Source organism: Amblyomma maculatum, chromosome 7 (genome assembly GCF_055883805.1).
Source record: "Amblyomma maculatum isolate TAMU_Amacu chromosome 7, ASM5588380v1, whole genome shotgun sequence".
Lineage (NCBI taxonomy): Eukaryota > Metazoa > Arthropoda > Arachnida > Ixodida > Ixodidae > Amblyomma > Amblyomma maculatum.
In genome coordinates, this window is record NC_139350.1 from 81,884,521 (window position 1) to 81,895,631 (window position 11,111).

General features: G+C 51.0%; 1 pseudogene; it reads right to left on the reverse strand.

Moving 5' to 3' along the window:
* Window positions 1–3,303: 3,303 nt before the first annotated feature.
* Window positions 3,304–10,686, reverse strand: LOC146183749 (uncharacterized; annotated as a pseudogene).
* Between the last annotated feature and the right edge of the window lie 425 nt (window positions 10,687–11,111).

Below are 11,111 nucleotides of genomic sequence, written 5' to 3' on the forward strand. Positions count from 1 at the left end.
GCCGCCTTGGACGTTGGGCCTTGCGCCTTCAGGAGTGCAATTTTTTAGTAGTTTATAAGTCTGGCCAGTTGCACGAGACGCCAGTTGCCTGTCCCGTCATCCAGTCGACCAGCCAAGCAAACTTGAATGTGACAATATGGCGCCTGCGTGCTCTCTATTTCTGACTTTTCCAACATTCGCCGGGAGCAATTTCAGGACCCTTAGCTTCGCGAAATTATCAATCGCCTCAGCGCCGGTCGCCATGACCCTTCCCTTCGTTTGTTCGTGCTCCACGACGGCACCTTATACCGGCACAATATGCGACCTGATCCCCTCGATCTTCTACTAGTCCCTCAGAACCTACGCACAGTCGTCCTTAAACAGCTTCACGACGTTACCACAGCAGGTCATCTAGGCATCTCTCGCACATAAGACAGTGTGCGCCGTCGATTCTTTTGGCCAGGCACATACCGCACAGTCCGCCGCTACGTGGCTGCTTGTGACTGCTGTCAACGCCGCAAAAAGCCACCAGTTTTACCATCTTGACTCCCGCAGCCTATCGACATCCCCATACACCCATTTTCTCGAGTGGGTCTGGATCTTCTAGGGCCTTTTCCACTATCCGCATCGGGGAACAAATGGATTGCGGTGGCCACTGATTAGACCACACGCTACGCGGTCACACGAGCAATACCAACCAGTTGTGCAATTGATGTCGCTGCTTTCCTCCCGCCAACGACGTTGTACTCGTCCACGGAGCTCCCCGACAAATGCTCAGCAACCGTGGCTGTTGCTTTCTTGCGCGTATAGTTGACGAGATCCTACGATTGTGCAATGTTCGTCATTCTTTCACGACTGCCTACCATCCACAGACGAACGGGCTTACTGAACGCCTTAACTGGACATTAACTGACATGCTGTCTATCTACGTTTCTGATGACCACCGCGACTGGTACATAACGCTGCCATTTCTGACATTCGCATACAATTCGTCGCGTCACGACACTACCGGCTACTCCCCCTTCTATCTTCTATACGGCCGTGAACCTCTGCTTCCTTTTGACAGCCTGCTCCCTTCGGCCACCACTGCCAGCTCATATGCTCGTGATGCCATAGCCCGAGCTGATGCTGCTCGCGTTGTTGCTCGCAATCGACTCCCAGCCTGCCAGCACTCCCAGAAACGTCGCTATGATTCCTGCCGTCGCAACACACCGTATTCTTGCGCCTCTCTCGTTCTGCTTTGGACCCCAGCTCGCCGCGTTGGCCTCTCGGCTAAACTTTTGCCCCGTCATACAGAACCCTACCGTATTTTACGACAAGTAACTCCAGTGACATATGAAATTGCGCCCTTGCACCCCGAAACGCATACCTCTACACCGCGCACCGAGACGGTCCATGTTGCACGCCTCAAGTCGTACTACACGGACCCTGGTTTGGACCCTGGCTTGGAGCTGGTTTGGACGCTACAGTACGCACCGTGACGGTGTTTTCAGCCGGCGAGGTAGTGCTACAATAGGGGTGCATGCACTGGTATCTGCATAAGGACGGAACGGAAGAAGAAGCAGCTCGTGAGTTTTGGTAAAGACGACGTGCGAGCAGTGTCGGTTGGTGCCCGGTTAACGCTGCTGTGTTTCTGTGTGCTGTGTTCGCAGTCATTTTGGACTAATTTCTTGGCCTTACCTTGCCACGTATCAATATGTTGCTAAAGAGAGTGCACATAAAGAAAATGAATTGTGAAACTTGTACAAGTCTGCCATTAACCGCGGCGTCGCCGGGAGAAAACTTTCAGTTTGCTCGGCACAACCTTCCGCGATAAATGGGGACTGAGATATCGTCAGCTCAGATGCACTGCTTCTCGAGCAATAAGCGCGAAAATATGCTCACGGAGTTTTTCTTTTATTTTGTGTGCCAGGAATTGCATTCGGGCGGCAAATTAACTGATATACTAGGTGATGCGTGGTCGGCAAGCCTTGTCAGGACCACGTGATGTCACCACGTGGTCATGACAACGTCACCGGCGGGCTATAAAAGGCGCTACCTGAATAAAGCGTTCGTTCTTGTTGCGTCCTACCTGCGTTATGCTCTATAACAGTGGCGACGAGGAAGCGCGCTAGCGCTAGACGAATTTACCTGCGCAAGAATAAGTGCTGGGCGGCCACCGGAATTCACAGATGCAGAAGGCACGCGGCCTACGTATCGTGTTCGGCTAGAGGCTTACTTCGAAGCACATAGCATCGCGGAACCAACGAAGAAGCGAGCGCTGCTCATAGATTCGCTCACGGACAGTGCGGTGCGAGTGGTTCAGGGGCGGTGCCATCCAAAAAAAGTGAATGAGCTGGGCTTCGAAAAAGTCCGGCATTTGGAAGACCACGACGCTCCACAAGTTAACGAGATCGCTGCAAGTTATGCTTTCTTCATGCGCTCGCAAAAGGAAGGGGAGTCTGTCCATGACTTCATTGTGGAGATTAGATGATTAACGGGGAAGTGCAACTTCGGAACGTCACTGGAACGCATGTTACGGGACAGGATTGTGTGCCGTGTGTAAGATGAAGACGTCCGGGGACATTTACTGACTCAACGGAAGCTTACACTAGAGCAGGCGGAATATTTTGCTGTCTCGGCACAGAAAGCCTCCCAGAACGACAAAAGCATGCACTCTGCAGAGCCAGGAGCGGTACATTTTGTCCGACAAAAGAGCCGTTCATCGAAGCCGTGTCCAAAGGTGGAGACGCGCGATACATGTGGAAGGTGTGGTGGCGAGGTGGCGAGTCGCACACCGAGGCGGAATGCAAACACCTTCACGCGGTGTGCCATCGGTACTGTGAACGAGGACATTTTCCGCCGAATGTGCCAGTCCAGCAAAAGTTCTCTTTGGCACGTATCGCACCCGGCAGGCCAACGAGGCCAGGGCTCGTACGCAATGGCGGCAGCAGGGGTCGTGAGCTCGGGCGATAGCGAAGCCCTGTACACGATTTCAACGGCTCTCCACCAAGAAGCAAGCATCCGCAAGGTTCGGTCAATTTACAAGAACATTAATTGGAATAACGTCCCTCTTACTATGCTGGTGGACACAGGATCACCTGTGAGTGTCATCTCCGTAACTACGTTCCGGAAGTACGAGACGCTGTGGCCACCGTTGCGCAAATCACAGCTTAAGCTATCCTGCCTCTTAAGGAACTACCAGTTGTCGGCCAGCTCAGTATGACTGCTACGTGTGACGGGAAATGCATTCAGGGTACGGTCATAGTGGCCGACAGCGTCGGACCATCTTTGTGCGGCAGAGGCACAATCAAAGCAATCAACGAGGCTGGGGTGGCAATGTTGTCACGTGTCGTCGCGACTGTGCAACCGGTCGAGATAAAAGCTGCCAGCACAGAACTGCAACAGCTGCTCAACGAATATGCTGACGTGTTTGCTCCAGGACTCGGCGTATGCAAGGGACCACCGGTGACCTTGCAGCTGAAAGAGAATGCGTGCCCAAGGTTTTTTAAGGCCCGTACGCTCCCCTACGCTTTGAGGGATAAGATGTCGGAAGCGCTGGACCAACTGGTTGCACAAGATGTCCTGGCGCCGGTGAAAAGCGCCGAATGGGCAACACCAGTGGTATCCGTTGTAAAGGGCGATGGGTCTATCCGAGTGTGCGGAGACTTTCGTATGACAGTGAATGCAGCCACTGTGATGGAACAGTACCCATTGCCTCGAGTGGACGACATTTTTACTAAGCTAAATGGCGGAGAAGTATTTACGACGTTGGATTTACGCCAAGCTTACAACCACCTACCTTTAGACGAGGATGCCAAAAAGATAACAGTCCTGAATGCTCAGAAAGGCCTCTTGTGTTTCAACCGATTACCTCATGAGTTCTGCCCCAGCTATATTCCAGAGGCGGATGGACGTGATGTTGGGCGATATTTCAGGAGTGCATGTGTTCCTGGATGATATTATCATCGGTGAAAAAAAGAACGGTGTATCAAGGCTGAAGAGGGTGCTGCAGCGGCTGCGGGAGTACGGTCTCCGACTGCACAAGGAAAAGTGCAAATTCCGACAACACGAAGTAACTTTTCTCGGTCATCGGATAGACGCTAAGGGTCTGCGATAGAAGGATGATAACATCAAAGCCGTTGTCGAAACCCCGACACCTACTTCGGTGAGTGAGCTGGAAGCTTTTCTCGGACTCTTAAATTACTACGGCAAGTTCTTGCACAATCTGGCCAGTGTGTTGGCTCCGTTGTACGCCCTCCTAGCTAAAGGGGCCAAGTGGCAGTGGAACAAGGAACAAGCAAAAGCTGTTCAGAAAATTAGGCAGGATTTGTAACTTCCAAGTTCATTGTTCATTTCGACCGGGATATGCCCCTGCGGCTCGAGTGCGACGCGTCACCAGTAGACATTGAGGTCATTTCGTCCCACCGCGTGAACGGTGTTGACTACCCCATCGGATTCCGGTCCAGGATGCTCACAAATGCAGAGCGTAACTACTCTCAGTTAGAAAAAGAAGCACTGGCCCTAGTGTTCGGTGTCGCACGGTTGAGGGACTACTTGTATGGACATCAGTTCGTGTTAGTAACCGACCACAATCCTCTTACTGGTTTATTCAATCCAGGCAAAGCAATACCACCGATGGCGGCTGCGAGAATCCAGCGCTGGGCCTTGTTCCTCGGCAACTACAGCTATACATTGCAGTACCGCAAGGGCAGTGAGAATTCCAATGCCGACGCCTCCAGTCGCTTGCCATTGCCGGTTACGGAGCCACGGGATGTCGCTGCCGACGAGTATGTTTTGTATGCGCAATGTCTTGAGGAAACTGCGGTCACCGCCCGGGAGGTTGAACAAATGACAAACCGAGACGCCACTCTTCAACAGGTCAAGAGGTGGATTGCCGACGGATGGCCACCGTATCAACTGCAGGATCTTGAGCATATCCGGTCGTACTTCAACAGAAGAACAGAGCTAACCGTGAGCCACAATTTGGTGTACTGGGGACATCGCATTGTTCTACCTATGGCGGCTGCAAAGCCTTTGTGTCTGCTCCATGAGACGCATCCGGGTATGACGGCCATGAAAAGCACGGCGAGAACGCTGTTTTGGTACCCGGGTCTGGATTCTGACATTGAGCGACTGGTAAAATCTTGCGGTATTTGTGCACAGGCTGCTGCGATGCCACCAGCACAGATACCTTTGGCGTGGCCAGGAACCGGGGAAAGATGGAGCTGACTACACGCAGATTTCGCAGGACCAGTGGACGGACATATGGTATTGGTCGTCGTAGACTCCGAAACGAAAGGGATGGAAGCAATCCCAATGCAAATTGCCACATCGCAAACAACGGTCGACGCACTACGGTCAATATTTTGCAGTAATACGGAAAGTTGAGCTAGTTGGTACATGATTGCAAATTACGAGCGCTGCGACGGAGAACAACAACGAGAGAGAGCAACAACGAGCGCCTGTACTTGTCATTATTTTCTCGTTGTTGTTCTCCGTCGCAGCGCTCGTAATTTGCAATGCGGTCAATATTTGCACGCTTCGGCCTTCCAAAAACTTTCGTTTCCGATAACGGTCCACAATTTGTGGGCGCCGTTTTTCGCGAGATTCTGGCACGAAACTCGTAAAGCAACTCACAACAGCCCCTTATCACCCACAATCAAATGGTTTAGCCGAAAGAGCTGTCCTGGAAAAGATCTGGAAATGCGTATAGCTCGGTTTTTGTTCCGATATCGCCGAACGCCTGTAAAGGATGGCAAATCGCCCGCGGAACACTTATTCGGTTACCAGATAAGAACAAAGATGGACTGCATCACGCCCGGTGAGAAGTCGGCAGAAAGCCAGCGAAGAGTAACTGCGACTAAATTTGATGTTGGAGAACCGGTCTGGATGCGCAATTTCAGAGCAAGACGCAGGTGGATTCCAGGAGTAGTGCATGGTCAACAGGGGTCCAGGATGGTCTCTGTTGACTCGGAGCAAGGCCTTCAGCGGCGGAACTTGGACTAACTGAGAAGTCGGACTGAATCTGAAGACAAAGCTTCTGGAAAAGTTAGCAAGCAGGAACCTGCGGACGACCCTCCGACCACGTCCCAAGATAGCACTGCATTCTCCGAGAAGGAAACTGGACCGCTAGGTTTGCGAAGATCAACCAGACAGCGACGGCCACCTGTACGCTTGAATCTTTAAGGGGGGGAGAGATGATGCGTCGTCGGCAAACCTTGTCATGACCGACAACGTCACCAGCTGGCTATAAAAGGAGCTACCTGGATAAAACGTTCGTTCTTGTTGCGTCCTATCTGCTTTATGCTCCATAACACTAGGGAGTAGTAAAAGATACGCTCTCGCAAGAACTCGAATGTTTACAACATGTCTCGCGTCTCTCGGTTAACATTAACACAGGTATACTTTTTTTTTCAAGGAAAAAATGTTGAATGATCAAGAAAGCGATAAAAGGCTAAGTATTTGAAGTTGATACCGGACAGCTTACCGGAGGATACCGGTAAGCTGTCTAAGGAGACGAAAGATTTGATTAAGAAACGCCAGAGTATGAAAGCTTCCAATCCAACAGACCAGATCGAATTGGCCGAGATATCAAAGCTAATCAATAAGCGCAAGGTGGCCGATATTAGGAAGTATAACATGGAGATAATTGAGCATGCTGTAAAGAACAGGGGAAGCCTTAAAGCGGTAAAGAAGAAATTGGGCATAGGCAAAAACCAGATGTATGCGATAAAAAACAAGGTGGGCAAAGTCATCACTAATATGGAAAAGATAGTCAAAGTAGCCGAGGAGTTCTATACAGATCTCTACAGTAGCCAAAGTAGTCAGGACCGTAATGAGATTGGCGGTAGGGAAAAACAGTCAGACGTTCCACCAGTGACGAAGGACGAGGTGAAGAAAGCACTAGAAACTATGAAAAGGGGGAAATCAGCTGGAGAGGATCAGATAACTACAGATTTGCTGAAGGACGGGGGGGATATCGGGCTAGAAAACCTGGCCACCCTGTATACGCAGTGCCTGGTGTCATCGACGGTACCGGAATCATGGAAGAATGCAAACATTATCCTCATTCACAAGAAAGGGGACTCTAAGGACCTTAAAAATTACAGACCAATCAGCTTACTGTCTGTTACGTATAAGGTATTTACTAAGGTAATCGCTAATAGAATCAGGACAACCTTAGACTGCAATCAAGCAAAGGATCAAGCAGGGTTTCGGAAACGGTACTCTACTATCGATCATATCCATACCATCAATCAGGTGATAAAAAAATGCTCGGAATATAACTAGCCCTTATACATAGCATTTATTGATTACGAAAAAGCATTTGACTCAGTTGAAACATCGGCGGTGATGCAGGCATTGCGAAATCAGGGGGTAGACGAGCCATACGTGAAAGTGCTGGAAGATATATATAGCGGCTGCACAGCAACCATAGTTCTGCATAAAGAAAGTAACAAAATTCCCATAAAGAAAGGTGTTAGGCAAGGAGACACAATCTCCCCAGTACTATTCACAGCTTGTTTAGAGGAAGTATTCAGAGACTTGGAATGGGAGAAGTTAGGGATAAGGGTAGATGGAGAATACCCCAGTAATCTGCGATTTGCTGATGACATTGCCTTGCTAAGCAACTCGGGGGATGAACTGCAAATAATGATTGATGACCTAGGCAGGAAAAGTAGAAAGGTAGGCTTGAAAATCAATATGGAGAAGATTAAGGTAATGTTCAACAGCCTCGGGAAGGAACAGCAGTTTACATTAGGTAGCGAAATACTGGAAGTAGTAGGCGAATATGTCTACTTAGGACAGGTAGTAACCGCAGATCCGGACCACGAAAAGGAAATAACAAGAAGGATACGATTGGGATGGAGCGCATTTGGCAAGCACTCACAGATTATGACTAGCAGCTTACCGGTATCGCTCAAGAGGAAAGTATACAACAGTTGCATCTTGCCTGTACTCACCTATGGGGCTGAAACGTGGAGGCTAACCAAGAGAGTTCTACTTAAGTTGAGGACAACCCAGAGGGCTATGGAACGAAAAATGGTAGGGGTAACATTAAGAGATAGAAAGCGTGCAGAGTGGGTCAAAGAAATAACTCAAGTTACCGACATTCTAGTAGAAATTAAGAAGAAGAAATGGACATACGGGCAGGACATGTAGTGCGAAGAGAGGATAACCGATGGTCGCTGAGGGTAACAAACTGGATTCCAAGGGAAGGAAAGTGTAGCAGGGGGCGGCAGAAAGTTAGGTGGGCGGATGAGATTAAGAAGTTCGCAGGGGTCAAGTGGATGCAGCTAGCACAGAACCGGGTAAGTGGAGAAATATGGGAGAGGTCTTCGCCCTGCAGTGGGTATAATCAGGCTGATGATGATGATGATGATGATTTGAAGTTGAGCCGCCGTTAATCAAAGAAATGCGTCCCTTATATGCTGGTTTTTATATTCCCAGAGCTCCTGGATGTCGTTTCATTTCCTTCGTATCGATCAGTTTTCGTAGCGCAGGTAACAACACCGTGCACATGAATAGCTATAGTTCATTGTGTAGTTATTTGAAAAACGTAAGATTAATCTGTTGACAATGCACGGAGGATGCGCAGCAGCAAGTGGTGTATAATGAGTTGTGACAAATTTTAGCCACCTTTCTCTTCCAGAAACAGCGTTCGCAGTAAATTCACGATCCAGAATGCGGGCAGGATAAAAGGGTGCTGACAGCTGCTGCCGATTAGGAATCAGCCTCACCTGTTATCCGCGCAAACCTTGGGCCCCAGCACTCTTTGTATCATGGCGACTGTTAATCGCAACAGAAAATGGGGCTATTGAGCGCCGCTGTCATTTTCATTGTAAGCACTGGTGTATTTATTTTAAATGCTATACAGCTGGGTCACAAACGTTACAAAACAGTTCTTGAATAGCGGCTCGCTGAGTCTCATGGAGCCGCCGAATCCCTCTTCTTGCCCGGCGCTCCCGACGAGGCGCAGGCCACGGCCGGTCTCGAGGGAGGTGGTGGTGGTGAAAAACATTTATTAGATAATATTTACATGAGAGAGAGAGAAAAAAAGGTGGGAGGCAGGTTTTAAGGGCCAGCCTCTTACAAAGTTTAGGTCCGGTACTCCTGTGGCTTCCCTAGCCACGAGAGCACGTTGGCTCTCCAAGGTTGAGCAGCCGAGCAGGGCAGCCTCCCAGCTCTCTCGGGTGGGTGAAGGGAAAGGGGAGTAAGCGGGGTTGGAGGGGCAAGCCCACACCATATGGAACACATCTGAAAATGCGCACGCGGTCATTCGCCATTAAAAGCTGGATTGAAATACTGCAGTACTGCCGGACACAGAACTGTATTGGTGTATAGACGAAGGAGCCAGCGCTCCTCAGTTTCAGTTAGTCCTTTAACGGGGGGGGGGGGGGGGGGTGAAAAAGACAGTGTCGAGTTTTGTACAAGTCAGCAATTTCTTTGTAGGTAACGGCCGGATTGGGTTCCAGTTCCTCAAGCGGCGGGAGTTGAGGCGATGCCCGGTGGTTAAGCGCGCGGGCTGAGGCATCTGCGGCCTCGTTCCCCTCGTGTCCCGCATGTGCTGGGGCCCTGATGACGACACGTGTGTCCGGGCGATCCCGGTACTCGCATCTGCGGAGGATTTCGGCGGCGCGTTGCGAAATGCGCCCTTGCTCTAAATTTCGACAAGCTCCCCGGGAGTCAGTGATGATAACCCAGGAGTCATGCTCTGCAGCGGCCAGCGCTATGGCGACCTCCTCTGCGTGTGTGATGTTTTGGGTGCGGAAAGTGAGTCCCTGAATGTATGTGTTCTGGTGGATGACCGCGGCCGTGTACCACCCTCCATGGTGTGGGCCAGCAGCATCAGTGTAGAGGACTCCGTGACGAGAGCCGTAGCGCTCTTTTAGGTTCGCCGCACGCGCTATGCGACGGCCCTCGTGAGTCTCCTTTGTCATGTTTTGTGGCAGAGGTTGAACCTTGAGCGCGTAGCGCCAGTCCTCTGGAACTTCTGTTCGTTCCTCTGTTCGCGCATTGTAAGCAATGTGCAGGCGGTCTATAGGAGGCGTTTGTTTGCAGGTGATTTGCTTAACCGCAAGTATTGGTTGCTTAAGTGCGCCTCCTGCAACTCTGAAAACGTGTTGGTCATCTATAGAGCACTGAGCCTTTGATTGAACGTCGTTATGGGGAGGTCGAGGGCGCGCTTATATATTTTGCGAAGGATCACCTCTAGGGCGCTTTCATCACATTTCCGCAAGTGGAGGTAGGGTGCCGCATAGAGTATCCGGCTGGTCACGAATGCATTGGCCAGCCTCAGGGCGTCTTTGCATCGTAACCCCCCCCCCCCCCCATCCGCTTGTTAGATACCCGACGGACCATGCGGCCCACCTGGTCTCCAATCTTGCAGAGCTTCTGCAAGGTTGTGTCAATCTTGCGATTGCAGTGAATAAAGAGTCTCAACACTCTTATCTCATTTCGTTCAGGGATGGGGCCGCTAGCAAGGGCAAGGGCAATTTTAGTGGTACACTTCGGGTTGGGCCGGAGGTGTACGAATTCTGATTTGGTCGGAGAGCATTCCAGGCCCCAGCGACGAGCACATCCGTCCGCGATAGTCGCCGCTTGTTGCAGGTTGGCCTCGATCTGCCCTAGCGACCCATGTGTTGCCCAGAGCGTGATGTCGCCGGCATACAGAGCATTCCTGATGCCTGGGACATCATTAAGCAATGGGGGGAGGTGAGCCATGGCGAGGTTAAAGAGGAGGGGAGAGAGGACCGCTCCCGTGGAGTTCCTCGCGTACCCAAAGGGCAAGGGCCATGCTCCTGGTCTTGGATACGTATATAGGTTTGCCGATCAGTGCGGAACTGTCGGATGTACCTAAACGTATAATGTCCACAGTTTGTCTGCGACAAATGTGTTAGGATGATGTCGTGGGTTACATTTTCGAAGGCCCCTTTGAGGTCCAAGGCGAGGACCACCTTGTCGCTACTGGGGTATTCGACCGGAGCCAAGACTTCTTTGTGAAGTTGGAGCAGGACGTCCTGCGCGGACCGGTGTGGGCGGAAACCGCACACTCTTCTCTTACGGTCTCTCCAATGGGGTCTGTTTCCGCCGCCCGCCGCGCCTCAGGGGAGTCGCCACCGCCCCACTCCTGCTCCTCCGCTACAGCC